Source organism: Chiloscyllium plagiosum, unplaced genomic scaffold, assembly GCF_037043375.1.
Source record: "Chiloscyllium plagiosum isolate Xiang-an unplaced genomic scaffold, Cpla_swu_hap1 HiC_scaffold_7, whole genome shotgun sequence".
Lineage (NCBI taxonomy): Eukaryota > Metazoa > Chordata > Chondrichthyes > Orectolobiformes > Hemiscylliidae > Chiloscyllium > Chiloscyllium plagiosum.
In genome coordinates, this window is record NW_028270145.1 from 42,483,369 (window position 1) to 42,495,570 (window position 12,202).

Sequence of the window (12,202 nt, forward strand, 5' to 3'; positions counted from 1 at the left end):
GTCTTACTTTCTAAATTTGGAGATGCAGGTTTTGGACTGGGGTGTACAAAGTTAAAAAATCACGTAACACCAGGTTATAGTCCAACAGGTTTATTTGGAAGCTCTGGCTTTTGGAGTGCTGCTCCTTCATCAGGTGGTTGTGGAGTATGAGATTGTATGATACAGTTGCTATAAATTCTATGTCTTACAATCTTATCCTCCACAACCACCTGATGAAGGAACAGCGCTCCGAAAGCTAGTACTTCCAAATAAACCTATTGGACTATAACCTGGTGTTGTGTGATTTTTAACTTTTTACTTTCTAAACATATTAAAGATCTACCTGCTAACTTTGCTTTTTTTCCCTGTGTCATGCTGTGCTTTGTTTCAAAGTTATTGTTTGGAAGCAATTCTAGAGCAGAGATTTTGTGGTTGAGATTTGCAAAGTTGAGCTTTGTAGTTGGTGTGATTCACGCAGGAGGCAAACATAAATTTAGGATTCGGAGATGCCGGTGTTGGACTGGGGTGTACAAAGTTAAAAATCACACAACACCAGGTTATAGTCCAACAGGTTTAATTGGAAGCACACTAGCTTTCGGAGCGACGCTCCTTCATCAGGTGATTGTGGAGGGCTCGATCGTAACACAGAATTTATAGCAAAAATTTGCAGTGTGATGTAACTGAAATTATACAGTGAAGAATTGATTGTCTGCTAAGCCTTTCATCTGTTAGAATACAGTGATAGTTTCACTTCTTTCATGTGTAAATCACAAAACCCTTTTTTTTAAAGTTGCATTCTCGGGTTAGCTGTTAACAATGGTGATAGCTAGACAATGTGTTGAAGGTGTTGGCCCCCTGTGTTCTCTGTCTATGACCTGATGTTTAGATTGATTCCAATCTAAAAAGTGAAATAACAGAGTTTTACATAAATTCATGCAGTTTTTGAGCTCAGAGTTCGACATGAATCTATGTGGTTTTTGAGCAAAGTGCAATGTAACTTTGTACCAAAAAAATTCACCACACACAATATATATGTGTGCATGTGGGTCTTTGTCTGTCTGTGTGTGTGTCTGTCTGGGGTGGGGGTTGTGAGTGTGAGAAAGTGTGTGTGTGTGTGTGTGTGTGTAGTGAGTGCAGAGTGTCTTAAGTCTGTGAGGGGGTGCATGTGTGGGTGTCTGTGTGTCTATAAGGGTGTGTGTGGGTGTCTGTGTGCGCGTCTGTGTGTATCTGTGTCCGTGTGCATGTGAGAGTGTGTGTGTGTGTGTAGGAATATCTGTGTGTGTGTGTGTAGTGCAATGGTGATCATCTGTAATGTGACATGAACCCAAGGTCCCGGTTGAGGGGTGACTTTTACTGCCTTCCAAAGGTACACAAAGCCAACACACTGGGACGTCCCATTGTGTTGGGAAATGGGACCCTATGTAAGAATCTCTCTGGCTATGTGGAAGGCATCTTGAAACCTATTGTACAGGGGATCCCCAGCTTCTGTCACGACACTACGGATTTCTTACAGAAAATCAGCACCCATGGACCAGTCGAAGCAGGAACATTCCTCGTCACAATGGATGTTTCCGCATTCTACACCAGCATCCCCCACAATGATGGCATCGCGGCAACAGCCTCAGTACTCAACACCAACAACTGCCAGTCTCCAAACACCATCCTACAACTCATCCGCTTTATCCTCGATCATAACGTCTTCACCTTTGACAACCAATTCTTCATCCAGACACACGGAACAGCCATGGGGACCAAATTTGCACCCCAATATGCCAACATTTTTATGCACAGGTTCGAACAAGATTTCTTCTCTATGCAAGATCTCCAACCGACATTGTACACCAGGTACATTGATGATATTTTCTTCCTCTGGACCCATGGCGAGGAGTCACTGATAAAACTACACAGTGACATCAACAATTTTCATCCCACCATCAAACTCACCATGGACTACTCTCGACTGTCTGTCTCATTCTTGGACACGTGCGTCTCCATCAAGGACGGACACCTCAGCACCACACTCTACCGCAAACCCACAGACAACCTCACAATGCTACACTTCTCCAGCTTCCACCCAAAACATATTAAAACAGCCATTCCTTATGGACAAGCCCTACGCATACACCGGATCTGCTCAGATGAGGAGGAACGTGACGGACACCTGGAAGTACTCAAGGATGCCCTCACAAGAACGGGGTACAATGTTCAACTCATCGACCGCCAGTTCTGACGTGCCACAGCAAGGAACTGTAATGACCTCCTCAGGAGACAGACACGGGCTGCAATTGACAGGGTACCCTTCGTTGTTCAATACTTCCCAGGGGCTGAAAAATTACGCCATGTTCTTCGTGACCTGCAACACATTATCAATGGAGATGAGCACCTCACCAAGACCTTCCCCACACCTCCACTACTTGCCTTTAAACAACCGCCAAACCTCAAACAGATCATTGTTCGTAGCAAGCTGCCCGGCTCTCAGGACAACTCCATACAACCCTGTCACGGTGGACGCTGCAAAACGTGTCAGATTGTGGACATAGATACCAGTATTACGCGTGGGAACACCTCCCACCGTGTACATGGCAGGTACTCATGTGACTCAGCCAACATTGTCTATCTTATACGTTGCAGGCATGGTACATTGGGGAAACTGAGCAAAGGCTATGACAACGAATAAATGGGCACCGCACAACAATCAACAGACAGGAGGGTTCCCTCCCAGTTGGGGAACACTTCAGTGGTCCTGGACATTCAGCTTCGGACCTTCGGGTGACCATCCTCCAAGGTGGACTTCGGGACAGGGAGCAGAGGAAAGTGGCTGAGCAGAGGCTGATAGCGAAGTTTGGTACCCATAGGGAGGGCCTCAACCGGGACCTTGGGTTCATGTCACATTACAGGTGATCACCATTGCACTACACACACACACACACACAGATATTCCTACACACACACACTCTCACATGCACACGGACACAGATACACACAGACGCGCACACAGACACCCACACACATCCTCTCGACACACAGACTCCCACACATGCACCCCCTCACAGACTTAAGACACTCTACACTCACTACACACATACACACACACACACATTTTCTCACACTCACAACCCCCACCCCAGACAGACACACACACAGACAAAGACCCACATGCACACATTATATATTGTGTGTGGTGAATTTTTTTGGTACAAAGTTACATTGCACTTTGCTCAAAAACCACAAAGATTCATGTCGAACTCTGAGCTCAAAAACTGCATGAATTTATGTAAAACTCTGTTATTTCACTTTTTAGATTGGAATCGATCTAAACATCAGGTCATAGACAGAGAACACAGGGGGCCAACACCTTCAACACATTGTCTAGCTATCACCATTGTTAACAGCTAACCCGAGAATGCAACTTTAAAAAAAGGGTTTTGTGGTTTACACATGAAAGAAGTGAAACTATCACTGTATTCTAACAGATGAAAGGCTTAACAGACAATGAATTCTTCAATGTATAATTTCAGTTAAAACTGCAAATTTTTGCTATAAATTCTGTGTTACGATCGAGCCCTCCACAATCACCTGATGAAGGAGCGTCACTCCGAAAGCTAGTGTGCTTCCAATTAAACCTGTTGGACTATAACCTGGTGTTGTGTGATTTTTAACTTCATAAATTTAGGAAGACAACTTAAACTCAATTCTGAGATCAAACAGATCTCATTTTCCTACTGCAAGGGTCTTAATCCACACGAGAGCCATTAATTTACGGGTTATGTGTAAACACACTTGAAGGACAATTAAGGTCGGTTGAAATGTCATGCCCGGAGGGAAAATAAGTCTCCATTCTTTAACCTAGTAAAAGAAAGCTCATTGCAGACGTTAGTGATTTTTTAAAAGAAAACTCTTGCTTTGATTGACAGGCCAACTGGTATAAAAACTTCTGTTATATATACATAACTTATAACGTTTCAATAGAATTCTTGGATGTTTTCTGAAGTGCTATTCATTATGAATGGTTGTCTGGAGGTTCTAAGTTCATAATTTGATAGACATTTTTAAAGACTATTGGTTAGATATATGAACAGAAGTTTATATTTATATGAAATTAACCACTGGAGATTTAAAAGCTTTGATGCTTTCATGAATAGGAATCCTTTTCACTCTTAAATCTGCAAAGTGAATACAGCATTAAATGTTTAAATCTTTATTGCATTCATCTCCATATGGCCCCTGACACAGGCCATGGTGAATACTGAGTGAGCTCCAGAATCCTTCAGAAACTGAAAAGACAATCATCTCTTGCAATATTTTCCTCAGGTTGGACTTAGGAGAATAGCTGAAAGAATGTATTGCTTCCTGCAAGCACATTACTATGAAAGAGTGAATTGATTTGGGGTTATTTTGCACTTTGGAATGGAATGTGCATTAATATAACTTTGTGTTATTCATGGAGGTACAGAAAAGGCCTTACTTATTTTATCTTGACTTATTCAAGCATAAAATTCATATTGACTCAATCATGTAGGAGCAAAGAGGGTTGATGTGCTATCATGTTCAAGGATAAATATTAGATTAAAGAATTGGTCTTTTATTTGAAGTGGGGGAGAGGAAACTAAAGTCTGAGATAACTGTGCTAAAACAAAGAGGAGACTTCAGTGATCAGCCATTTTCTGATCCCTGCAGCAACCCTGATACAGGCAAAAGTTCAATTGTTAAGGAAATTGCCAGGAAACACGTTATAAAACTTTCTGACAATTGGAGGTAAGAGTTTTTTTTACCGAAAATGCATTTTCTACAAAAGATAATTTTTAAATAAACTGTGGGATGAAGCTAACAGCTATGTGTTGAGGTAGATTATTGTACAAAATAATCTCCGGAGTCTCTGACACAGGGTACTCTGAAGTAGAGCTCTGCCCTCAGCAAGAAATCTTAGATCTTTAATGCCACATTGTAAACACAGTACATTACTCATATTCTGAAATGGTTTAATTTAAACAAACACCTTGTTTCTTAAACATTCCAAAATGGCATCCCTCTTATCTATCTTTCCAGGTACCATCCTATCTCCTTCCAACATTCTGTACTATTTTCGTAGCTTGAGAATCCCATAGCTTTGTATGGTGGTCCTTTACTTGGTGTGATACAGTCATCAATATTCCAACTTCAGAAAAACTCAAAGGATAGTGTTAGTTCAGCCATGCTGCACTTTTTTCAGGATAATGTGTGCCTGCCACATCAGCAAACCTTTCTTGAATAGGAATAAATGAATTATATATGAATCTTACTTATTAAGCTAACTAAATCCCCTATTACTTTCTAATGTACTTGCTTAACCCATCTTAAGATTTTATTAATCCTCCTGTAATAAATTAATAATAAATTTAATAAACTGATGTGGGGATAAGCCACATTAACCCATGCCATACTCAACGTTTCCCCTTTAAAATACATTTTGGTTGTATTGTTCACACCTTAGAATGTAAATTTGATCTTTTGTTATGGCTTGATTTACTTGCAACATGATTGTTGAATCCTGATTAGTTCATAGATTACCAATATGGTATTGGAGGTATAAACTCAGCGATACTTTGAACAATTATAATGTACTGATTATTTTATACTGAAAGTGTACTGTTGCATATTGAAACATCAGGGTATTCTGCTGGAGAAACAAGATGTAGATTTACATGCACAATACCCCATTCACTATCTTAGCTACACTACATTTGAGTGGTTCTTCTAAGAAGATGTGAAAAATGAAGGTGACAGTTGTCCTTTGGTTAGCCAGCATTGCACAAAAAGAGCTGAAACACTAACTGACCAGGCTAACAATATGAGTTGTTGGAAATATTAGAAATTCACACAGTATTTAAGGACAGAAAACAGATGAGTTAATGTTTCCTTTAGGACATTCTCACAAAACTGATGCCTAGCGTCAGGTCAGTCATCAACCTTTTAGGCCACAACTGTGTAGATGCATTTATTTAAATACTTAATGTAAAATTTGTCATATGAGTTAGGATTTATTAAATAGCTTTCTTTTTAGTTTCTTCTTAAATGTCCAATTTTAAGAGACCTATAAAAATTGTCGAAAGTCATGGATCTATTTAACAGCTGAATAATTAAATTAGAATCCATCGCCCCCAGCTCAGTCAAAGAAAAATTTGTGTATGCATATGTGAAAAGTACATAATCTGTAAATTAAGTGACAATGTTGTGTTGCCCACAGGCACTGCTTCCCATGTGTATAGTACAGCATGAGGTAAAAGCAGGGAAACTACTATAATGCTGACTATAATTCTTCAACAACAAGTCTTCCAGACCACAGGAGCTGCTTTCACAGGAGGTGGAAAGTTCCAAGCTGAAAATGTTTGCCTCAATGATTCAATTTTATTAATTCCAAAAATGATCATTAACCCATGGCGAAGTTAGCTAGCTCAGAGCAAATTAAAAATCAAACCTGATGCTGTCTGGTCTTACAGTTGAGTTACGTGTTACCATGATCACTTGCTGTCTTCAGTTGTACCTACCTGTTAAAACGCATTTCTAAATTATCCCCTTTACATGCAGGTATGAGCTGCCACATCCACATATCTCTACAATTGTGCACTAACATTGCGGTTTACGTTTTCTATTCAGTTTCAGTTTCAACACTGCTATAACAATCAGACCTATCTAAGCCTGCAACTTGTGAATCGTTATACCTTTCTTATCTAAACTATTTCATATTTCTGCATGAAAAAGGTACAGTTAAATGTTTTAATATAGTAATCAGTCCAAAGTGCTTTGCCAATGGAGCATTATTATAAGATACTGGCTTGTTCATAATTAGAAAATGTACTAGCTAAACATTGTGGCATAGATGTGACAATTGCTTAATTCACATTTTAGAAATATAGATTAGATGAAAATAAGAAATATGTTTGGAAAACCAAATGGAGTGGCAACCTGTGTACAATGTACATTTGTGATTTTATTTTAAAACACTTTTAGAGAAGGTATGTTCAGATGATTAAAGAGATTTTTCTGTAATGTCAACCATATATCTTTAATCTCCATTGTTGGATTAATTCCCTGATGCAAGAATGTAGTTGATGAATGAATAGAAATAAGATTACCATATAGTGCACATTCATGTGTAAAATGAAATTTCTATTGCAGTGCATTGCTTCAATGAAATAAGCTTTTATGCCGTCTCCAGGGAGATGCTTGCTGAATTTTGACACTACCTGCTGAAAGCTACACTTTCTAATTATATATATATGTGTGCATCATTAGTGAGGTCATGTGTTGATTTTCTTTCTGCTGTAATGAAGATTACATCTGTCTTGTTTCATTTCAGCTTTTTCAGTGTAATGTGACAAAGAATTTGAACTGGACAAGGAGAAAAGATAGATATTAGTACTGGTGGAAGGAACTCATGCAACATTGTGGGATTCAGCTTACTGATGGAAAATTTAACCATCTTCAAAAGCATATGTAAATAAGCTGATCAGAAAATAGCAAAGCACTTACTGCTTTAAAACTGTGCATTTTATGAGAATTAGAATTGGAAGAAACATTTACATAATGTTAATTTACATAAGCAGATCAGATTGATTGCAAACTAATTTACACTGTAACTCTTAAAACTAAGTATGTCTTGCTCAGGTAAATTACAACATGATAATCATATTATTTTAGTTGTTGTTACATGTTATTAGTAAAGTGATTATTGATGAGGATGCAATGTGGATATAAATTGGAGTTGACAAGAAAGTCCTGAGAATAATCTCCATTGTTCTGTAAAGATTGGAACAAATTTGAGGTAATTGGCCAAGACAAACATTAATCTCATCTGAAACCTCAGGCTGTTAAATATTGAAGCAGAATCCCAATAGTAGCTGCATGAGGGTTTGGTGAGACCTCACCATTTGCTCATTCATTTAAGAACAAGTTACCTTCAGAGAGGTTGAGAAATGTAACAATGATCACTGTCTTAAATATTTTGAGATGTGGTGTTATGTTTCCTGTCCAGTGCTTTGATTCTCTGGAGACCTATTATATGCTATCTGATTAGGTCCTTAATATAACAAAAGACACTGATAATAGCTGGGTCAAAAATAAATGTCAGTCATTTAAATTGTAAGATAGACAGGCAGGAGGCTGGAAGAACACAGCAAACCAGATAGCATCAGGGGGTGAAGAAGTCAATGTTTCCGGTGTAACCCTTCTACAGGATTGGAGATGGGTGAAGTGGAGTTGCTGGTAAAGGGGGTGGCAGGGGCAGGGTGCTAAAGTGGGGATAGGTGAAGACAGATGGCGGGTATGAAAATGTGTTGCTGGAAAAGCGCAGCAGGTCAGGCAGCATCCAAGGAGCAGGAGAATCGATGTTTCGGGCATGAGCCCTTCTTCAGGAATGAGGACACTCTCCTCATTCCTGAAGAAGGGCTCATACCCGAAGAGTTGATTCTCCTGCTCCTTGGATGCTGCCTGAACTGCTGCGCTTTTCCAGCAACACATTTTCAGCTCTGATCTCCAGCATCTGCAGCCCTCACTTTCTCCTAGATAGCAGGTATGACCTGGTTGGTTGATGGGAGGACTTAATCCACTGCAGGTGGCTGGGAGGAGTGGAAGGGAGGGGGGAAGGGCTGGGAAGGGATTTGTGTAATGAGAAGGAAGGTTATTTGAAATTTGAGAACTCAATGTGGAGTCCTACAGGCTGTAGGCTGCCCAGGCGGAAGATGAGGTATTGTTCCTCCAATTTCTGGTGTGCTTCATTGCAGCAATGGAGGACCCGCCAAGAATGGTTATGTCGGAAAGGGAGTGGGAAGTGGAATTAAAATGGGCGGTGACTGGGAGATCCGGTTGGCCCCTGTGGAGACTGAAATTCTTAAACCACAGAAAATGGTGAACGAGTGGAAATTCTCACTTGTCTCAGAGTGATCAGCATGTGAAAAGCATTCTGTAGGCATTACTGAGAATCAACTCCTTGTAGTCTTTTGAGAAGTCCTACTTCGACTGGGACAACACATCCACCCTAGGACAAGCCAGAGACACGCACGAGAATTCCTAGAAGCATGGCATTCCAACTGGAACTCTATCAACAAACACATTGAGTTAGACCCCATCCAGCACCCCCTGAGAAATAGAACAAGAAATGACATCACCACAGGAAATAACCACCACAGGAAATGACATCACTAACACAAAAAAACCCAAATATATTAATATAAAGCAGAAATCATCACCAGTGCTTCGCCTGGAGGCCCACTGAAGATGTTACCTAGTAGGGTGACGAAACGTCTGGAAATGAACCTTCCAGCTCAGCTATATCCAGAACCTCAACCTGAGCTACAAATCTTCTCAAAACTCAATAACATTTAAAAGATATCTGGATGGGTATATGAATAAGAAGACTCTACAGGCATACGAACCAAAGGCTGGTGAATGGGACTAGGTTAATTTAGAATATGTGGTCAGCATGGACGATTTGTCTGAAGGAACTATTTCCATGCTGTACCTCTCTATGTCTCGAGATGTATTGTCATGTGTATTCAAGCACAGGAATACAATGTACAAAGTTGTCACTCTATGGTGCCATCTTAAAATAAAATATACAAAACCAAAATTTTTAAAAAAGAGAGGAAATAAAAGAGACGGAACCAAAATAAAAACATCCAGATCTTAAAGTCCTTTCTCAAAAGAAAAAGCCCAGATATTAAAGTCTTATCTCCCTGGGCCTAGCCCTGGATTGGAGTTCCTCCCCAGCTTCATCCTGGGGCACACTCCACCAATTGCCTTTGCTGCTGCTGATGCCACCACCCACCCATCGCTGGGATGACCTATCTGTTTTACAGCTGCTGTTGCACATGGATGCCAGACCCACTCTTGCTAAAGTCATTGATAAAGGTTTTTCAAGAGAACAAAAGAAAATAAAGAAAAACAGCAAAAGAAAGGAGCAAATGTAAAAAGAAACAAAACCAAAGGAAGCAGACTGAAGTGGAGCCAGGAAACAAACTCAGTTTTGCTATTCTGCTTCCATCTTGTCTCCAAGAATATTTCTGTGTTCATGTCCATCAGTCTTTTACTATATTGTACCTAATCAAAATTGTCATCTGACTCCAATGCTGCCTAACTCTTGTGTGACCTCACCATCCAGGAAGTTGGCTTCTGATCAATAATTTTCCTTAAGCCTCACTGTGTCTGGCTACCGAGTGACTTGCTAAAGGAATATCCATCTTCGATGCCATCTCTGAACTTCACTCTGTGCCAATACCTGAGTGTGATTAGTGTCTGGTGACAGTATTTCAACCACCTCAGTCAGTTCTCCTTCCTGTGATTCAGTCTGAGGCATCAGTGGTTGATGGAAACAGGCATCTTGGGTACCTGAAAACATATCTATGCAAAGGTATATGCATAGGGTGAGGGAGGGGGGATGGAGAGAAAGTAAAAGATGCATGATCACATCGTCTTCAGCTCCCATCATCCCTAACAGATTACAGAAGTTAATTGGGCACAAAGATGCACTTCCTTTTGAGGCATGTAATGACCCAGCCATGCTTTTGACAGTGGGCTGCATGCCTCAATCATTATAATTAAGGGGTAGCATTACGATCGCACGCTGCCTGAGTGTTTTGAATGGTATGAGAAAATCATGCTTTGGGATTTTGGACGACCCAATTTAACTTCAACTGTAGAAGAAAAAAGAATTGCATTTATCTGGAGTCACTGTCATTCTGCGGGAAACACAGCTGCCAATTTGCGAGCAGCATGATTCCACCAGGAACAGTGTTATTCAGTTTGTTGTTCAAATGATAACGTTGGCCAGGACGCTGACAGAAGTAGCATCATGTGTTCTTTCACACCCACTTGAAAGTGCAGCTGGAGCCTTGATTGTACGTCTGATCCAAAAGATGATAGCTTTCTCTTGGTACTGCACTGAAGAGTCAGCCTAGACTATGGAGTGGCACTTGAATCTACATCATCCAGATACAGAAGTGAAAATGATGCCATTGAGCCAAGATTGACATTTCAATTAGATTTTGGATTAGTGGTGCTGGAAGAGCACAGCAGTTCAGGCAGCATCTGAGGAGCAGCAAAATCGATGTTTCGGGCTCCTGATGAAGGGCTTTTGCCTGAAACGTCAATTTTGCTGCTCCTTGGATGCTGCCTGAACTGCTGTGCTCTTCCAGCACCACTAATCCAAAATCTGGTTTCCAGCATCTGCAGTCATTGTTTTTACCTATTTCAATTAGATTGTAGATACTTCCTTACAGTATCAAATTGTGTAATGCAGAGCCAATTGTAAAAAATGTTAAAAATGCACAGGATAGAGAATAGAATGATCTGAAGTCACAAAACTATGTGCTAAATAGTAGTGTGAAAGTAATTCTCTTCTATGGTCCCTGCCTTGGCTCACTGGTTAAGTTTATAGCAGCCAGGGCCTGAGGCAGAGTAAATTACCTGTGCACTCTTACAATTCAGATAGAAAACTAGAATGAGTATAGATATTTATATCTGTTCAGTTGTGAATTTCATGGGATAATGTGAAGGGATCAGACATTAGAATTTGCTCAGTACTAAGTCACATATAAAATGTTACAGGGGTCTCCTGTGAAGGGACTGCAGCATCCTTATTTAATAATAAAGGTGAATTCTTAAAGATAAAATTCCCCTCCAGTGCAACATGTCATGTTTTAATCAATGTGGTTGTCTGCGCATGTAGATGCATTTTGCATGGGAAATGCGATATTTGGAATTCGATAAATAGGGATCTACATTAATTTTTGTGTGAAATGTGGTGTAAGTAAAGCATACACACTGCTAACATTTTATTTTATACTTGTATTAATGTTGAGCTTGAGGCTTAATTCCCTTAGAACCATAAGGAAAGGGAAATCTCACAGATCCAGAGGGAGGGTAGGTCAAATAGAAGTGACACGTATACTAATTGGTTTGGAGGCAAATCCAAGTCAAAGGGAAACAAAACTAAACTACTGTGGTTGCTTTTCCAGGAAGACACCACCTTCAGAACACTACTTGGAAGAATTACTTCCAGAGACTACCTTCTGTTCTAATCGGTCAGTCAAGATCAGTTCCAGGAGCCAATGGAAAGAATTACAAAAATGTGTATGCACACATTGCATCATTCTATTGTTTTTGCAGCACAGGGCAGAATAAATGAATACGAATGATTTAAACCTTCATTTACTGATTGCAGTGACTGACAGTGAAGTGGTCACTTCCA